We start from the raw sequence: 18,809 nt of genomic DNA, 5'->3' as shown, positions 1-18,809 counted from the left end.
CACTGTGGTGAGTTACATTTCCCAATTCAAAGTGCGCTGTTATTGTCTCCACTCAGAGATTGAAACATAAAGTATATCTCAAGTGATTTAGAGGGGAAAAATTACCTTGTGCTTAATTGATGGCAAAATACTCAGTTTCTGTAGCTCTTTATGATGTTTGCCTAACTAAAGAACAATGAATGAGAAAATATTAAAAACAACTGACATCTCACTCTAGAATTGTAACAGAATGTAAATTAAAATCAGATTGGTGACTACCTAAAAGCAATCCACAGTACTGGAACTGCAATTAAATTGATAATTTCTTTATTTTTTTACATTTTATATTGTGTGTATTTTTTTTAACTTTTTATTTTGTATTGGAGTATAGCCAGTTAACAATGTTGTGAGAGTTTCAGGTGCACATCAAAGGGACTCAGCCATACAATTCAGAATGTTATAAACATCACTGAATGAAAGTGGACAAAACAAATGAGCAGGCTGTTTGTTGATAGGCTGCAACTCATCGTCTGGGAAAAGGAAAAGGTGTCCTTTTACTCCATCAGCTTCCTTCTCTGGGTCTCACTGGTGCTTGGCACACAGGGGCTCTGGAGGCTGAAGCTCTCAGGGCAAACCAGAGCACAGTAAGGCGCAGCTTTCAGTTCAGGCCCCTGAGTCCTGAGAAGCCTTAGTGCAATAACCATGTTTTCCGGTTTCTATATTTTATGCTTTGATAGCTGAGGTCTTGCTAATGCTAGAGGGATCACCTCTCCCAGAGTTAGTTAATTGCTAGAGAGAACAACAGGGAGCACACCTTTCATATGCAAACCAGCCAATCAGACCCAGACTACTTCCTTTTTGGGGTTCTTACACTGTAAGTCACTATTCCTTTGCCCTAATAACCCCAGGGCCACATACCAGACAACTAGGGAAAGCCTCTATGCCCAGAGCCTGCTGAAATTATCCAAAGTGGCCAATCCTAAACCTGCTTATGTTGTCTTACCCATTCCTTCCCATGGAAACCACAACAGAGGTTCTGTCCATGTATTCCCCTGCTCTCTCTGCCTCCTGACCACCCGTGGAGATTCCCCATGTGTCCCCACATGGCATGCCATGTCTCTTCTTTTCAGGTATTTGTGAGTACAATAAAATTCTTCCTCCATGATAGCCATTTCCATGTCTGTGTGTTTTACCACACCTGATTAAAATAAAACCTGGGTACCCTTTAAACACTCAGCATCCACAGTGGACTAAGGCAGGGAGCTTGCAGGAGGCCTGCACCTGTGGAACCTGTAGGAGCTCAGAGATCCTGTGTAGAGTATGGTCTGTAGAGCTCCAATCCAGTTCTCCAGTTGCTGAGTGACCTGGCAGGAAAGCATTTAACTTCACTGAGCTTTACTTTCTTCATCTAAAACATGGAGATGAGGGTCTGCCAGAGAGCCTTCTATGGGAGATAAACGAAGCACTCAGCAACTGTCATAAATGTTAGTTCCCTTCCTGATCATTTCTCATAGTTGTTTGCCTTTATCTTTTTACTCCATTTAAAATATATTCTTAACAAATTTCACATTTTTAACTGGTATTTATTATTATCTCCTTTTATCCTTTTATACCAGTGCTTAAAAATAGAAATATAATGCAAACCACAGAGGTAATTTTAAAGTTTCTAGAAGTCGTACTAAAAAAGTTAAAAAAGAAACAAAACATAAGTGAACTTAATTTTAATACATATAGCACATGTGAATTTGTATGCTAAATTTTTATCAGAAATACTTGATTTGTATATTTTACACTTGAGTTGTATATTTTACACTTGAAAATGTATATAACATACCCAAGCTGTTCCAGACATTCTAAACTTTTCCAATAACTGAATTGTCAGTTCCTAAATTTAAATGACAATTGATTAAAATAAAATTTAAAATTCATTTCCTCACTTACAGTAGCCACATTTTAAGTGCTCAACAGCCATACATGACCTGTGGCTACCATATTGGACAGCCTAGTTTTATACCATTTGAAATATATTCTTAACAATCTTTTAACCATTGTTTATCATACCAATGTATTGATCCCCATATTCTTAAAGTAAATAACAATATCTAATGTTTTATCTTTTCATTCTAGAATGCAACACATAATTTAAACTTGGTAAGATTTTTTTACCTTTAAAAATATTCCTACCATAGCCAAACCATCTTCTTCCAGTTGCTGCACCCTCAAACCTTTCAAATTGGATTGCATTCTGATGTACCAAGTGCAGCTGAAACACCATTTAACGAATTAGTGCCTGATCATATAGGATCACTCCAAAATAAGTTGGTAGCCTTATTCAGCCTATACTATTTAAACATGTTTCCTTACCTAAAATAAAGCCACTGGTAAAAACATGACAATATGATGCAAAATGAGATAGAAACAAAGAATAGGAAGAAACTTATGCAATTAATGGAGCAGCAATTAATATTACTTTGAATAAAGGATTTATCTGGGGAGAAACATTTTAAAAATTTTATAGTAAAATGAGTAACATTTCAGTGAGGGATCAGTATTTATTCATTCTCATCTTGATCTGCAGGAAATACTAAAATCCAAAACTCATTTGCATCAAAAGGAGAGAAGATGCTTGTCTTGAGAGAAACAGATTCTTCCTATGGGAATTAGACAGGAATTGAAGACACATTCCTTTTCTGAGGCATAACCGTTGAAATGTGTTTCTATTTTTAATGTAACATTTAAAATTAAATTAGCAGAAAAGTTGTAAGAAGAAATTTTATTTTCTTACATGCTCCCTATTTTTCCCTACAAATTATCCATTGTCCATCATTCATGAACTTTCTGGCATTGCCACCCCAGAGACTCCCAAGTGAGACACCACAAGATCACGGTTAACTTTGCCTTCTTCTCATTTGAAGAAGACTCCAAGTTCTTTTATTTTTATTTGTTGCTTTTATTTTTAAAATGCTTGTTAAAACTTGCTTTCTCTCCTTTGATTGCCACAGGCTCCCATCATCTCCCATGTAGATTAATCTTGTACTGTTGCCTGGGTTAACGTCAAAAAAATGAAGCAACTGACCAATTATTTAGATGATATCATACTATACCATTCTTTTGTTTAAAAATAACCAGTGTTATTTTTAGGCAGTCAGAAGACTGCCTTCCATCTACCCTCTTAATCTTCAGTGGTCACCATTCTTCCTGCTTATCCCCACAGCATACACTCTCATGTTGGCCACACTGGGTTTTGGACACTTTCTAACATCTGTTTCTGCACATGATTTTCCTTCAGTCTGGAATGCCCTTCTAATCCTCTTGGCAAACGCCTATTCATCCTTCAATACCCAACACAAATGTCCCCTCCTTAGTGAAATCACCATACACTCCTCTGAACAGTCTATATCACACCCTCCTCTGTGGTCCCACAGTATTTTTAGAAACTCTTTTTCAAATCATATTTGCTGTATAATTCTAATTTACTGTGTGTTTCTTTCACTAGTCTTTGAATTCTGGGAGGCCAAGAATGGAGTTGTTATTCCTAGCACTTAGTGCCATGTCTGCCACATGACTGGCACTTAGTAAATGTTGAATCAATAAATAAATCAATGAATGACAAAATACATGTTGCTGGGTGACCAAATCTTTTTCTTGCCTGACTAGCCTTTTGCTCTGTACAGTTGACCTTTGAATAACGCACAGGTTAGGGGTGCCAGCCACCTCACAGTTGAAAATCAGCATATTTAATTTTACAGTTGGTTTTCCTCATCCTTGGTTCCACGTCTGTAGATTCAACCAAAAACGGATGATATAGTACTGTAGTATGTATTTTTTTTAAAAAAACCCATGCATAAATCTGACTAAGTAATATTGCTATTTAATATAAACGTTATTTGTCAAGTCAGTTAGCAGAGGATTACCACATATTCAACACACACAGGAAATAAATTTCTAGCAAAGTTTAAACTTCATGCCCTATTTTCTACATCAGTAATACAACCTATACACAGAGATATATGTATTAACAGAAAATACTACTTATTCTAGAAGATGGAAACATGAATAAAAATGAAAAGAGATACTTTCATAAAAATGAAAAAAGTACGCTCAAAGAAGTCCAAGGAGGATCCAGCAATCCTATTTCTGGGTATATACTCAAAAGAATTGAAAACAGCATCCTGAAAAGATATTTGTACACCCATGTTCACAGCAGCATTATTTACAATAGCCAAAAGGCAGCTGCCACGAATGGATGAAGAGATAAACAAAATGTGGTATATACAGCTGACCCTTAAACACCATGGGTTTGAACTGCACAGGTCCACTTATACGTGGATTTTTTTCCTTAAGTAAATATTCCAGTACTACATAATCTGCAGCTGCGTGACTCTGCAGACACAGAGGTGCTGCAGATACGGAGGGCTGGCTTTAAGGTTTACTTGGACTCTCAATTTTGTAGAGGGTTGGTGCTCCTCCATGTTGTCTAAGGATCAACTGTACATACAATGGAATATTATTTCTCTTTAAAAGGAGTGAAATTCTTATACATGTTACAATATGAATGAACCTTGAAACATTATGCTCAATGAACTCATTCACTCATTACAAGACAAATACTGTATGATTCCACTTAAATGAGGCACCCAATAGTCAAAATTCATAGAAACAGAAGTAAAATGTTCATTGCCAGTGGCTGGAGGGAGGGGAAAAATAAGCAGTTATTAATAGGTACACAGTTATAGGGATGGATGGTGGTGATGGTTGTACAACAGTGTGAATGTAGTTAATACTACTGAGCTGTACACTTAAAAAAAAGCTAAGATGGTAAAGTCATGTGTATTTCACAATGAAAAAAAGAAGTAAGTCCAATGAGTCCCATACCACAGCTACCAAGAGACTTCCCGGGGCTGTGCGATGTGGCCTGTGCTGACATGAAGCTGTCCTTTTAACTCCGGATGAGACCACGGGTCTGGCTCTCACCTGATTTATCTGCAGAATCTTCAAATTCCACGAGGAAAGAGTACCCGTTATTCCAGACGTGGAGGCAGGTGGTCGGGTCATAAGAGATGGTGAGCGGTTGTAAGCCAGGATCGTAGACACTGTCCTTCCACCGGATGTTGATGGGCGACTGGCGCTCACCCGCCGGGGCCAGGTCCACTTTCTCCCAGAGCGGGTGCACTAGGAGAAAGCACATCGGGGCTGTCATGGAGAGGCCCACGAGCTGGAATCCTCACCTCAGGGATCATATGGGCCCACGGAGGTGTGTCCTCTGAGTTCACCTCTTATAGGAGCCAGCTGTGAGGATTAGGCAGACATCCTGCAAAGCCTGGCCAGACGCTAGCATTGCTAAGGTCCCTGGAGTTCTGTCTGTCACTTGCGTAGCTATGACACTGTAAGTTCAGGGGTACACGCACACTCTGTCTCCCACGGCATCACCGGTGCTGATTTTTCTACCAGAGTCAAGCGCCAGGTCTTTGTGGCAAGTCTCTGAGAAATCTCAACAAATTCCTTATAATAAAGAGAGCTATGCACATGTGATGGACAGACTCCATGTGCGTAATTTGGGTCGTCCAGGTCTCTGCCCTTTAGAAGCAGCATGGATGGGCAGAACCAAGACCAGCAGGAAAACCAGACAAAATATGAATTGAGATAAATCATGACCAGTGCCCCTCTGTACCTCATCCCACCGCTGAGAACGAGCCTGAGGATTTGAGAAAGTGACAAGGCAGCTGCAGCCCAGTCAAACCCCTCTGTGCATGGCAGGGTCACTGGTACTCCACTTGTCAGAAAAAAACAGGCTTGCCTCTGGTTTCCTCTTACATGGGACATGGTTCTCTTCCTGAGATAGCTGCCCCAAGCGGGATCCTACAAGTGGCCCGCAGAAGAGACACAGAGCATGCCAAGGCAGTTTCTAGACCAGTGGTTCTCACGGGAGGGAGCTATGGGGACCCCAGGGGACATGTGGCAATGTCTGGAGACACTTTGAGTTGTCCAACTGGAGGAGGGTGCTACTGACATCTAGTGGCTAGAGGCCAGAGATGCAGCTAAACATCCTACATAGTAGCAGGACGGGCTTTCACAAGAATTATATGGTCCCAAATATCAGTAATGCCAAAGTTGAGAAATCTTGGTCTAGAGCCAAAAGCAACAGGCAAACTCAGGGTATTCCCTTTTTTCTGCTCAGCTTTTCACATACTGCAGATCATCTCTTCTCTAGAGAGGTCTGAACCCAAAGTTGTGGGTTTTCTCCCTCGCTATAAAGTAACTCCTGAAGAACAAGAACTTCCTTGAGAGCAGGAGAACTTTCTGTTTCAGAAATCTAAAGTGAAAAATGAGGGGAACTGGCACCATATAATCATATTATTATTGGATTGGAATGCAGATTCCTTGCAGGCAGGAGCCGTGTCTTCCTTCCCCTTTATTGTGCCCTGTAGCTCCTAATTTGATAAATGCCCTTTCATCTGAGCATGGATTATCCAAATGCTATTGTTGGGTTAAAAAGCTGTATTTGGTTAGTTTTTAGTTTATTTTAAAGCTTCCAGAAACCCTCAGAACAGCCCTGAGTCAGTCTTAAAGCTGACCGCCAGCAGAGACCTGACATTTCCCCTGAGATGCCCAGAGGGGGGCTGAGGCTTTAAGCATTCACACCCTTCAAAACCAGCTGGTGAGGGTCTGTCTCCCATGGAGACTAGGGAAGACGGGAATGATGAGCAGATCCCTAAGACGATGTCCTGTTTCACCTTTAATTGGCCCCCGCTTTGTTCAGGAAATGCCTAGAATCTTCTCCCTCACCCACACAAACAGCAGCCTGAGGAAACCAGGCCTGTTCCTTCAGTGGCTCTTTTATGGTCATAACACTCATCAATTCACGCCCTTCAGTTCACAAGTTTAGCTTCCAGGCTTTCTCCCACTCACCTCCTCCTTTAGGAATCCAGACAACTACAACCCAACCCCCTACAACTATCAGGGAACCCTTGGTGACCATCCTCTTAGTGAAGCCAGCTTTTGCCCGGGCTTGTTTTACTAAAGATAAATTAACATTTTTGTTCTCTTCTCTCTTCCTGTATTCTAACAAAGTAGAAATTAAAATGATTTCTTGGTTAATTGCTCAGACTTTCCCTCCAAGTAGGAAGGTGATAATATGCTCTAATGGAGCCTGTGTTTCCAGCTTCTTCTGTGGGGAAAATGAAATAAACAGAGCTAGTGATTCTGTCAACCAAGGTTTAAGGGGTGGTACCACACTGTCATTAGGAAGAGTTCACTTATGTGCTAAGAGCAACACAATCTGTCTAGACTCCATAGTGAAGATGTGCGTGCCTTTAGTCCTTACGTACCTGACTGGTCCTGGCTGTGCTTTACTTTGTGCTTGTGCCACCTTCAGCTCCTGCCTCTGAGGTGTCTGTCTTTCAGCATCATGCCTGCCTTAGCCCCTTAATTCCTATTCCTCCTCAGAAATCAATTTCCCCTCATTCAGTTCAGGTTTGGCTCCTATTTTTGGCTTCTTGCCTCTTCAGCAAGTGTCATTTCCATACCTCTCTGATTATCCTCTTAAACAATCCCCTCTTATTAATCATTGCATTCTGATCTTTTCCTTCAAAACGTTTATTACCACAGGTATAATGATAATTATATGCATGTGTGCATACTTATCTGCTGCCCCTCTAGTTTCCCCCTAGCTGGCTTTTAACCACTGCTTGTGGACTGAATGTACAAAATAAAGACCATTCTGGGACGGGTTTGAGAGGATAACAGGCAGGAAGGCTAGGGGCCCCCAAACGGAGGAAATAGGCTGCAAGTGTCAGACATTTTTTCTCTCCCTTAAGCAGCAGGAAGAAACAAACTACAAGAGTCAGATGTTTTTCCCTTCTCTATATGAAATTAAAAGGTGGTTTCCTTTAAAATTCTGTGTTGCCATGACAACACCTGGTTCGAACTAAACTTTTCTCAAACCTTGAGCTAACCAATGTGTTTTTCTTATGGAAATGTTTTTCTTAAGCTATGTTAATGAACTATGTATTTACCTTAGACTCCCTCTTTCTTCAGGTCTATTCTGCTTAAGACTCAGAACCCACTTGACAAACCAGTATGTTTTTACTCATGCAAATGTTCTCTTAAGCTGTGTTAATGAGATTATGTATTTACTTGGAAACCTGCCTTTCTTCAAGATTCACATCAGTCGTTTTAGGGCCCGGGATGACTCACCTTGTGCCAATGTTATCTCAAAATGGATGTTGTGGGTGATGTGCCTGATGCCACTCAGTTTTGAGACATTTCCTTTCTCTATTAGCAGCCTGCTAGTAAGTATATAACTTCCTGCTAAAGACTAGCAGCGGGGCACTCTTTCTGCCCCTTTCTGATGTCTCTGTCAGAAGCTTTCTCTATCTCTTTTATACGTTAATAAAACTTAATTACACAAAAGCTCTGAGCAGTCAAGCCTCGTCACTGGCCCTGGATTAAATTCCTCTCCTCTGGAGGCCAAGAATCCTGGCGTCTTTCAAGGATCAGCAACAACCTTTTAGGTTCATTCCTGTTTTACCTTTATTTCCTTTTACTCTGCTGAGCACATTGTTTTTTCCTTAAGGATCTTTGAGGTTTATCTCTTCTTTGCCCAGCCCATGACCACCAGCCTAGTTTAGGACCCTACACCATACACTTTTCCTCGAAGAAAAGTCCTTTTGCTCACTTTTCCTCCTCTCTTACTGTTAGGGGAAGCACACTGATTGAAACCACCCACCCTGGCCAGGCACCATAGTAACCATTTGCATGAGTTGTTTTATGACAGGAGATCCTGATAAGGAATACGGAACTAATAAGCCACCACCAACCAGAAGAGTTCGGGAAAGGTTGAAAGGAGACACCGTGTGTCCGTCCACTTCCCAGAATCCCTATCGCTAGCATCCATCTTGGCTGAGCAATGCATGCGCCACTAGGGAAGACTCTGAATTAGAATGATTGGCCAAAGACCACCTGGAAACTAATCCCATCACCATAAAACCCGAGACTGCGAGCCACACGGCAGAGCAGTTCTCCTGGGTTCCCTTACCCTACTGCTCTCCACCTGGGTGCCCTTTCCCAATAAAATCTCTTGCTTTGTCAGCACGTGTGTCTCCTCAAACAATTCATTTCCGAGAGTTAGACAAGAGCCCAGTTTCGGGCCCTGGAAGGGGTCCCCTTTCCTGCAACATTACTACCCTCTACTATGTTTTGCCATCCATCAATTTTCCTAAATTACCACCTTTATTATGTTGTTCCCATGTTAAAGACTATGTGAAATTCAAACTTCTGTGTCCAGGCACCAAGGTTTTCATATTAGGAACCCACCATGCCCATCTAATTTTATTTCTCATCCTTCCCAAACTCTGGTCTTCCACGCTATTCCAGAACCTTGCCAGGTTACTCCCATTGGTCAGTGACTGAGATGTGCTGAAAATGTAGGGTATAGGCTACCCCACTGGGCTTTGAAGACTTACTCATGTAAACTAGCTCACTAATTTTATATTGATTACATGTTACAGTGATAATATTTTGGATATACTGAGTATATTATGCACATGTGTGCATGCTCAGTTGTGTCTCTTTGTGACACCATGGACTGAAGCCCACCATACACCTCTGTCCATGGAATTTTCCAGGCAAGAACACTAGAGTGGGTTGCCATTTACTACCCCAGAGGGTTCTTTCCTGGGACCAAACCTGCATCTCTTGTGGCTCCTACATTGGCAGGCAGATTCTCTACCCCTGTGCCACCTCAGAATTTGACCTGTTTCTTTATCCTTCACTTAGTGTGACTATTAAATCAGAAGAGTACATGTGGCTTGCATTATATATCTTTTGGACATTACTGCTTTAAACTGTCATTAACCTTTTCTCCTGTATCTTGCCCTGTACTGTCCTTTTTCTTGAGATATGCTGTTTCCTCATCAAATTGAATGCCATCCTAGTAGGCCTAGGGCTACTGCAGTGAGGGTGTACACAGGGACCCTCCATGTGACTTTGTTGAGGATGGTCACAGAATCACAGACTGCCTTGTTAGAGCATCAGGGCTGTAAGAGGCACTTTGACACTGAGCCCAGGTAACCACATCATCACACGTAGTTACCACCACAGCAGACTAAGGCCCATGCTTCCTGGTGGTCGGTTTAGGGCTATTTGCTAGGGCACTGTAGCTGCAGATACCCCTGAGGCTGTTAATAAAATCCAAAAGGTTCTTAATGTGTCCACTGTTTCTCAAGATGATTTGAAAGTTAATAGAAAACAATATAGTCTGGGTATCCCAGCCCATATTATCAGGGGAATAATGGAATTCTTTGTGAAGACACTGCAAAACAAGCTTTTCTCCAGGCTTTATTAGTGTTCTTCAAAATTAATTAGAGAAATAATAGAACAGTTTTCTAACATAGTTCAGTTATAATATAGACCAGTCCTGTCAAATAGAAGTTTCTCTGCTAATGAAAATTTCCACAGGTGGCCATACGATCTTTAATACATTATTTACATGTAAATACATACATGTGGCTAATAGCTACATTTTATACATTGCTATTCTATTCCAATTTGTTTTAAAAATAAATGTTCCTCTTCTGTCTAAAACAAGGGAGATCACGAATGTTAAGAATCAATAGAATAGTAACAAATCTGTACCATTTCCATTCTAGATGATATTCTTTATATTTCATTAAATTAAAAATTAGTATTATTAAACCTATTTCCCAATGGTCTAAGATCTCATACCTAAATGTTTTTTATCAGACAAAAAATTAGGCTCAATTAAGGTAGGTGATACATGAAATGTAATTGATTTTCTTTTCATTTTGGGTAACTGGTGCAGGCTTTTATCTTTATTTTATCATATTACCAATCCGCAGGGTTAGGACTGTCAACGTTTACTGTCTGTAACTTGAGATCACAGCAAATGGCAGTTTGAGTTCACACCAGTGATTGCCTGGGCCTGATGGGGAGTGAAGGTAGAGCACAGGGCACAGGCCCCGGTGAAACGCTGCTTCTCAACCTGCCATACCCTCCTCCTCCTGTCAGTCCTCGCTGTGCTCCCCAGATCCTGAAAATGGTCAGACATCTGAGGGAGCTGCTGAGCATATGACATGATGATGGTGGTGATGACATGACAACTGTGGTACTGGAGGTAGCTGCCAGTACTGAGTTCTCGCTGTGTGGGAGGCGCTCGCTAAGGACTCTGAACATTAACTAACCCCTAGTGGTCTTGGATCACAAGTGTATTGGCCTTCCTCTGGGGTACTAAGACTCCAGAATCAATGAGTATTGTCTTCCTAACCAAATGATGAGGGACCAGGATATCCAAACAGGACATGCTCAGTGGCCCAGGGCAGCAAAGACCAACATTCTCTTGGGTGAAACAAGGAGGCACAGTGTAATATGTGAAAACCACAATCAAACAGTGAGTCTCACCTGTTTCTTCTAGTAAGTAACAAATAAGAACATTTCATCTGATGTGGGAAATTAACCAAAAGAAGTCCCCCTGGGACTTCCCTGGTGGTCCGGTGGCTAAGATCCTGCATTTCCAATTTCCAACTAGATCCCACATGCTGTTCAAAAAGGATCCCATGTGTTGCAACCAAAGATTCAGAGTGCTGCAACTAAAACCCAAATAAACAAATAAAAATAAATATAAATAATGTTTATTAAAAAAACAGAATTCCCCCACCTACCTAAGCCACTACTTTTTGGGTTTTGTCAGCACTAAAAGGAGCAAACTATCCTAAAGACATGAGCATACTTGATTTACTTTCATCATTGTGTAAATACAAAAAAGTAAATACTTTCTGTAAATATAAACAAGAAAATAAGGAATACCTTCACACACAAGATTTAGTAACTAGATAAATATGACTGCTTTTTCCCCATTTTTAGCCTTAGACCGCAAAGTGCCAGTGTTGAGAAGAAGCCATTCTGGGGAGGATGTGGGCTTGCTGGTAGGAAGCCACACCCAGCAACCAGAAATTTATTATGACTCAGGCCAGTTTGGTTTAATGAGAACACAGTCAATGATGGAAGAAACAAAATAAACTTACAATAAAAATATATTTATGAAGCAGTTTCAAGGCAATGGATTTAGCTAGATTGGCATTGCTCATAAATTCTTTTTTTAATGTGCAAATAAGGTCAGAGAGAGTAAGCCCAAGGAGGAAAAGTCGAGAAACCTACAATCTGGAAGCAAGCCAACATTGGAAAACTGTGTGAATTCACTGTGAATGGTGGAAAATATAGAAAATAACTATTTGGCAGATACACTTAACCAGCGCATTAAACTCATGTCTCCACCATCACACACATTATCCTCTCCTATCATCCCAGGGGTTCTGTGCCAGTGTGACTTTGCCTCCAGGAGACCTTTAGGGAGGTCTTGGGACAGTTAGGGATGCCATGCAACATCTGTGTGCACAGTCCAGCCCCAACAGCATGGAATGAGCACCCAATGGCAGCAGTGCCATGGAGTCAGGGAAGACCATCTGCCACCTCCCACACACGGGCCAGTTGGTCAGCTACAAGTAACTCTTCCGCAATTTCTAATGAGGGATGGAATGTTCCAGAGTACACCATCATGATGTGTGCCTCAGACTTAGGTCAGCTGTAGCTCAATAAAGTTAGGGGGAAAACTTCCCATATTTTAACAGAGAAACAATGGGGTATTCTCCTCAAGGCATCTAATCCCAGTCTGGAATGCCACTGACATCAGAGCTGCACACACTCCACACACATGACTCTTAGGAAACCACCAGGCTTCTGCTCTGTCCAGGAAGCCATGTACTCACAGACTCGGTTCCAGGATTTGTAAGTGCAGGTGTAGAGGCTGCAAGGCCTTGCAGACGTGGACCTCGGAATCTGGAACCTTCTCCCGTGTCTTGCATGGAGAGGCTTGAAGAATGGCCCTCAGGTGACTCATCACCATCTTTAGCTTAAAATCTTGATCAGCTCCCCAGCAGCTTGCAGAAATCTAATAACCTAGAGGCAGAAGGACAGAGGAAGGAAAGCCATAAACAATAGAGGTCCCGATCATGTGGAAAACATCCTTCAGATTGTTTGTATGGGGAAGGGGGAGGTAAATATGGTAGAAGTGGAGTAAACCAGGAGGAGGGTAGTAGGAGATGAGGTCCAGAGGTAGCGGATGCCGTATCAAGGAGACATCTAGGCCATTGTAAAGGTTCTTTCTCAGGGTTTCTCAGCTTAGGCGTTGTTGACATTTTTGACTAGACAAGTCTGTTGTAAAGAGCTGGTCTCTGCACTGTAGCATGTTTAGAAGCATCCTTTGTCTCTACCTACTAGATACCAGTGGTACCCTCCATCCAACTGTGACAACCCAAAATATCCTCAGGCATTGCAGATGTCCCCAGGAGAACAGGAGTCACCTCTGATTGGGAACTACTGCTCTATACAAAATGGGAACATAATGAGGTTTTTGGAGTAGAGGAGGAATTTAATCTCATATACATTTAAAAAATATAATTCAGGGTGGCCTATTGGAAAATGACCAGAATGTAAGAAAGAAGCAGGGACCCCATTCAGGATAATCCAGGGGCTACAACTAAGGACGCTGCAGTGGACGTGGTGGGAAGTGGTTGGGCCTTGGCTGTATCTTGGGGACACAGCCTGTAAGATGTGAAAGAAAGCAGTCAAAGAACACTGGCAGATTCTTGGCCTAAACAACTGCAAAGATGGAGTTGCCATGAACTGAGACGGGAAGGCTGTGTGTGGAAAAGGTTTTGGGTGGGAAATCTGTAGATTGGATTTGGGTATGTGGAGTTTGAAATGAAATTCCAATAATTCAAGTGAGAGAATATGGTAGAATAGTCTAGCTCATGGTAGAACGAGGATGAATCCCTGAACAGAGAAACAGAACCTGGCACAGTAGGCGAGGGAAAGATGGTGCTCTTATTGCTAACCCTACTGGATTTGAGGTACTGGGGCGGTGGCAGGCAAGAGCAGAGGTCTAGGGAGAGTTGGCAATGCAGCGCTGGTGCTAAGGAGACATGAGGCTAGAAAGAGAAGCAAAATCCCCTCCCCCAGGGGTAACAGGTATCTAGAGGGAGACTAACAAAATGGAGTGATTAGGGAGGCCTAGAGAAAGGGAAGTCAAATGCAATCAAGGAAGGAAGGGAGCATGAAAGGTCAGGGGCAAGGAGGGTTCCAGGGAAATCCCAATAGAAAATTTAGCTAATGCTAGGGCGTCCCTAGTGGCTCAGACAGTAAAGAATCAGCCTGCAATGCAGGAGACCTGGGTTCGATCCCTGGGTTGGGAAGATACCCTCTACGAAGTAATGGCAATCCACTCCAGTATTCTTGCCTGGAGAATCCCCATGGACAGAAAAGCCTGATGGGCTGCACCCTATGGGGTCGTAATGAGTCAGACACAACTGAGTGACTAAGCACAGCACAGGCTACAATACCTGTAACAATACAAGAGATTATTTATGTCAAGATATATGCTTCAGAAAGATCCTTATCAGAAAAATGTTTATGAATTTGCACCTAGAGTATAAACTGCAAAATTTAGCATTAAAAGTAAACTGATACTCATTATTAACTAGGCCATGGGTGAATCCTGAAATGTATAAATGTACAGTAATCTCAAGCTGTATTTTGTTATACAGGCACAGGAAAGATGTGCCCATGACGTGGATGGACCCCAGGGAAGGTAAGCTTTCTGTGCTACATCCCCTTTGCTATCATTGATTATTTATATATGTTCTTAGATTTTACTTACACCTTCCTTATCTGCTGTTTTGCAGACAGAAATCCATGAATGAAAATAGATTCCAAAAGCCTTTTAAAATAATTTGTAGATTATTTATTAAATGCCTTGGCTCTCAAACTCTGCCTGATTAAACCATTTATACTTCGCAAAACAGAAAAAAATAACCCAACTAAAGGTTCTAATTACGTTGAAAACAAATTTCTTGATTCTTATCAAATGGACTGTTGACGTTTTGCCTTCTGATTTACAAAGGAAGATAGCCTTTTCCAATTCTCTGAAATTTTAATTATATGTTTCCTTATCTTGACTGAGAAAGATTATGATCCCAATATGGGATCAAAAGTTAAGTTTATAATTGTTTAACGCACTGCAACTAATTGCTCCAGTGGAATTTCCCTCTTTCCATCAGATGTCCTCAATATTCATATTTAGTCAAAAGGAACTCAACTCTTATTGTACTCCAAGTATAAGTGGTGGCAGCCTTTTGCCTAGCTCCAGGAACATCAGGGCAGATGTGCACAAGCACAGCAATGGTGCTCTTAACTTCTTGCGGCCTTTAGATGAATTTTAGACCTGGTACTGAGTTTAAATTTCTGAGTAAATCAGGAAAGCCTTAGAAAGTTGAAAGGTTTTCATTTCCAAAATACTCAGGAACAGTGTAGCTCTTTATTAGGGCCCAGAAGGGAGACTAAGCGGGGAGGGGGGAAAGCAGATGAATGAACTTTGGTAAGCTGTGGACTTCGATGCAGGCTGAGAATAGAGACCGTTCTGAGGGATGTGCAGGGGCAGCTTATGGGTAGGGTGAAAGGTTTCACCAGATTCCCGAGTTCCCTCCATATTCCATCAAGAATTTTAAACAGCACAGTGGAGATGACCAGGTTGTCAGCAAAGGAAAAAGGGGAAGCAGAAAGCAATGTGGTTTACAGTGGCTTACAGAGAATGAATCCTACTCAACATATCGTGAACACATCTTTGTTATCTCCCCACGTTTTTCAAGCTTTTCAGCAAAAATAAACAAGAGGAAATTACATTAATAACAAGGGCTTTCCAGCATCCTTAGAGCAGTAGCTTTTACTTTATTTTTTGGCTTCCCTGCACCTTAGTTTCCAGACTACGGATCGAACCCGTGCCCCCTGCAACTGGACCACAAGAGAAGTCTGAGAGCAGTAGCTCTTAACTCATGCCACAAAGAATCACAGCCACCAACAACATCTATATTTGGTAGACTCTTCCCCTCTAGCTCCAGGACTGGACACAAAAGAAAAACAATAGAACTGAGGAGTAGAGAAGGCTTAGATATGGCCACAAGACATAGCTGCTGATCCTCTGCTCTGAGAGTGGTTGTGAATCTGTCCATAGCCCTTGGCATAATCAGGGAGAAGATCAACAATGCAGATATGACTGAATCCCAGTTTGGTAGGACTCGATCACTGAAACTGCAAGCCCCTCACTTCCCAAACTCTCTGGGACACCTGTTCTACTTTTAAATGCACAAAACTCTTTTAAATGCACAAAAGAGGGGTGTGGTTTTCTGGAGACTCTCATAGCGGAGGAACAGGATTAGATGAGGGAAGGAGTGATTTCCTGCTGCTTTCTCCTCCATCCTACAGAGAAGCCCCGCCGGGACTGGCCTTCTCTAGAGGGGCCGACAGCTATCCCGGGTCCGGAGCCCACTGCAGCGCATGGTAATGTGTAGAAAAGGATTCCTGCTCTCTCTGCTAGGTAACGCTCCCCTGCGCCCACGCTCCACTTAACCGCCCGACCTTATCCGAAGATTTCCCAGAGCGGAAACCCCTGTTTGCCACCAGGATGCGAGGGTCATGCGTGCGGCCATCTTGTCTACGCCCCCTGTCGCCTAGATACGCCCCTCACGCCGCAACAGGTCATTTCGCTTATCCTACGTCACGGCCCCGCGCGCTCCGCCCACGTCCCGACGAAGCCGGAAGTCCTCCCCCGCCCCCGGCCACACTCCCCGTGTTGGAGCCCGAAAGTCTTCTCCGCCCAGCCCTTCACCTGCTCTTCTCCCTGACTGTACCGCTGCTGCCATTTCTCCGGGCTTCCAGCCGCGGTAAGGAGCCTGCGCGGTAAGTTGGTCCCGCCTCTGACCTCCGCGTGGACCCACCCTTCCTTGGAGCTGGACCATGTTTGTCGCACTCCTTAGAGCGTCAAAGCCACGCCCCTACGGACCATCCACGGCCACGTTCACGGTACGTCCTTACGCTCCGCCTACACCAGGGCCCGCCTTTCTGTTACGTCACATGCGTCTCGTACGCCACTCCTCCCCACCGACACTGATCAGAATCCTTTCACATTCTTTTGACCCTTCGGGTCATGTTTGTTGAGCTGACACCACGCAACTCCCTTTGTGCTTCTGTCTCTACCTCCACTCTGATAGTTTATCTGCCCTCTGCCTGAGCTCACACCCCGCAGGCTCGACCAACTGTCTTGCGCTTAGGAGCGACTATGCCACGCCCTTCACGTGCCGATTCAGTCCAACATTTTCCGGTCACGCCTCTGTGTTACTCCTAGGCCACTCCCCTCCCGACGTGGCCGTCGCTGACGCTCCTTCCCACGGGTCCAGGCCCGTCCCTCAGTTCCTTGCCGCACCACATGATCCTGAGGTGCTCGTTGATCACACTAACTCCGCGCACGCGCGTTTCCCTGTATTCCGTCCTGGCCACTCCCTGGATTCCCAGGACATCTAGTTCTGGTTACACTCTTGGCAGATCCACGCCCCCTGCTCTCCCCTTCTTGGCGGAACCTGATCTTGAGAAGCCTCAGAGAAGCGGGCGGAGCTTACGAATTTCTGGAGGAAATCGTCCAGGTCTCTCAGAGCTAGATGTTGGCGCCTTTTAGAGGGTGAAACGAACTTGGAGGTTTCTGCTTCTCCCCTAAAGATAGGTTTGCTTCATATTTCTCCGGGTTCCAAACACCACAACTCCAAGAGCAGAAACCGGGTAGGAAAGGTAACTGAGGACCAACTGAAACTATGTTCCTACCAGCTCACCAACCGAGTTTAAATAGCGGGCTGCATGGATTAAGCACACTCCTCTACTTCCTAATGTCTCCTTCGACGACTTTTTAAGGTACCTAGTGCCCTCCTGCTGTGTAGGGCCTGTGAAGGTAACACCACACTTAGATTTCTGCTTGTGGACCCCTTCTTCGAGAGGTCTTTACTGTCTCGATTTACAATTCTGGGTCCACAGAGAAAAGATTGAAGAGGTTATTACCAGCTTTTTTTTTTTCCCCCTTCCTGTCCAGAATGGGCACTTCTAGGGTAAGGGCACTTTCCATTAGCCGTTCAGTTATTCATGCACTGAAATCGTATTTGTGGAGTACTATGTTCCAGTGCCAAGAGAGACTTCAAGGAGCTTTTAGCCTGAGGTTTCCCAGCTTGGGTTTGGATGGGATAAGAATTGAAGAGAAAATTAGCTAAGATGTGGTCAGGGGGTGGGTTATAGGTGGAAAAGGACTTGGTAAATGCCTCTCTTTTTAAAATTGAGGTTTAATTGACATATTACAATATATTGGTTTCAGGGGTACACATAATGATTCAGTATTGATGTAATTGTGAAATGATCACCACAGTAAATCTAATAAACATCCACACATAGTTACAGATTTTTTTCTTGTGATGAGACCTTTTAAGATTCACTCTCTTTGCAACTTGCAGATATACAACACAATATTGTTAATTGTAGTCACCTTTCTGTACATTACATCCCTATGACTTATTTATTTTATAAATAAGTTTGTAGCTTTTCATTAAGTTCAGTTCAGTCGCTCAATCCTGTCTGACTCTTTGTGACCCCATGGACTGCAGCATGCCAGGCTTCCCTGTTCATCACCAACTCTCGGAGCTTGCTCAAACTCACGTCGAGTCGGTGATGCCGCCCAACCATCTCATTCTCTGTCATCCACTTCTGCCTTCACTCTTTCCCAGCATCAGGGTCTTTTCCAGTGAGTCAATTCTGCATCAGGTGGCCAAAGTATTGGAGCTTCAGCTTCAGCACAGTCCTTCCAGTGAATATTCAGGACTGATTTCCTTTAGGATGGACTGGTTGGATCTCCTTGCAGTCCAAGGGACTCTCAAGAGTCTTCTCCAACA

General features: G+C 43.0%; 1 protein-coding gene and 1 long non-coding RNA gene across 8 annotated transcripts in view; one reads left to right on the top strand and one right to left on the bottom strand.

Moving 5' to 3' along the window:
- Window positions 1–1,685: 1,685 nt before the first annotated feature.
- LOC113887951 lies at window positions 1,686–16,878 on the bottom strand. Its single transcript, XR_003509868.1, has 3 exons — window positions 16,715–16,878; window positions 12,762–12,951; window positions 1,686–5,151 (listed from the first exon to the last, which is right to left on the bottom strand). It is a non-coding gene; the product is annotated as an uncharacterized LOC113887951 (long non-coding RNA).
- CLTRN (collectrin, amino acid transport regulator) overlaps window positions 16,819–18,809 on the top strand; it is a 47,768-nt gene continuing 45,777 nt past the window's right edge. For 2 of the 7 annotated variants that reach the window (XM_027535329.1, XM_027535327.1), the window contains exon 1: window positions 17,442–17,787. The gene's annotated coding sequence lies outside the window, so the exon portion shown is untranslated. The other 5 variants (XM_027535335.1, XM_027535333.1, XM_027535328.1 and 2 more) reach the window with 4 other exon arrangements.

This window comes from Bos indicus x Bos taurus, chromosome X, assembly GCF_003369695.1.
Source record: "Bos indicus x Bos taurus breed Angus x Brahman F1 hybrid chromosome X, Bos_hybrid_MaternalHap_v2.0, whole genome shotgun sequence".
NCBI lineage: Eukaryota > Metazoa > Chordata > Mammalia > Artiodactyla > Bovidae > Bos > Bos indicus x Bos taurus.
This window is presented reverse-complemented; position numbering and strand designations above follow the sequence as displayed.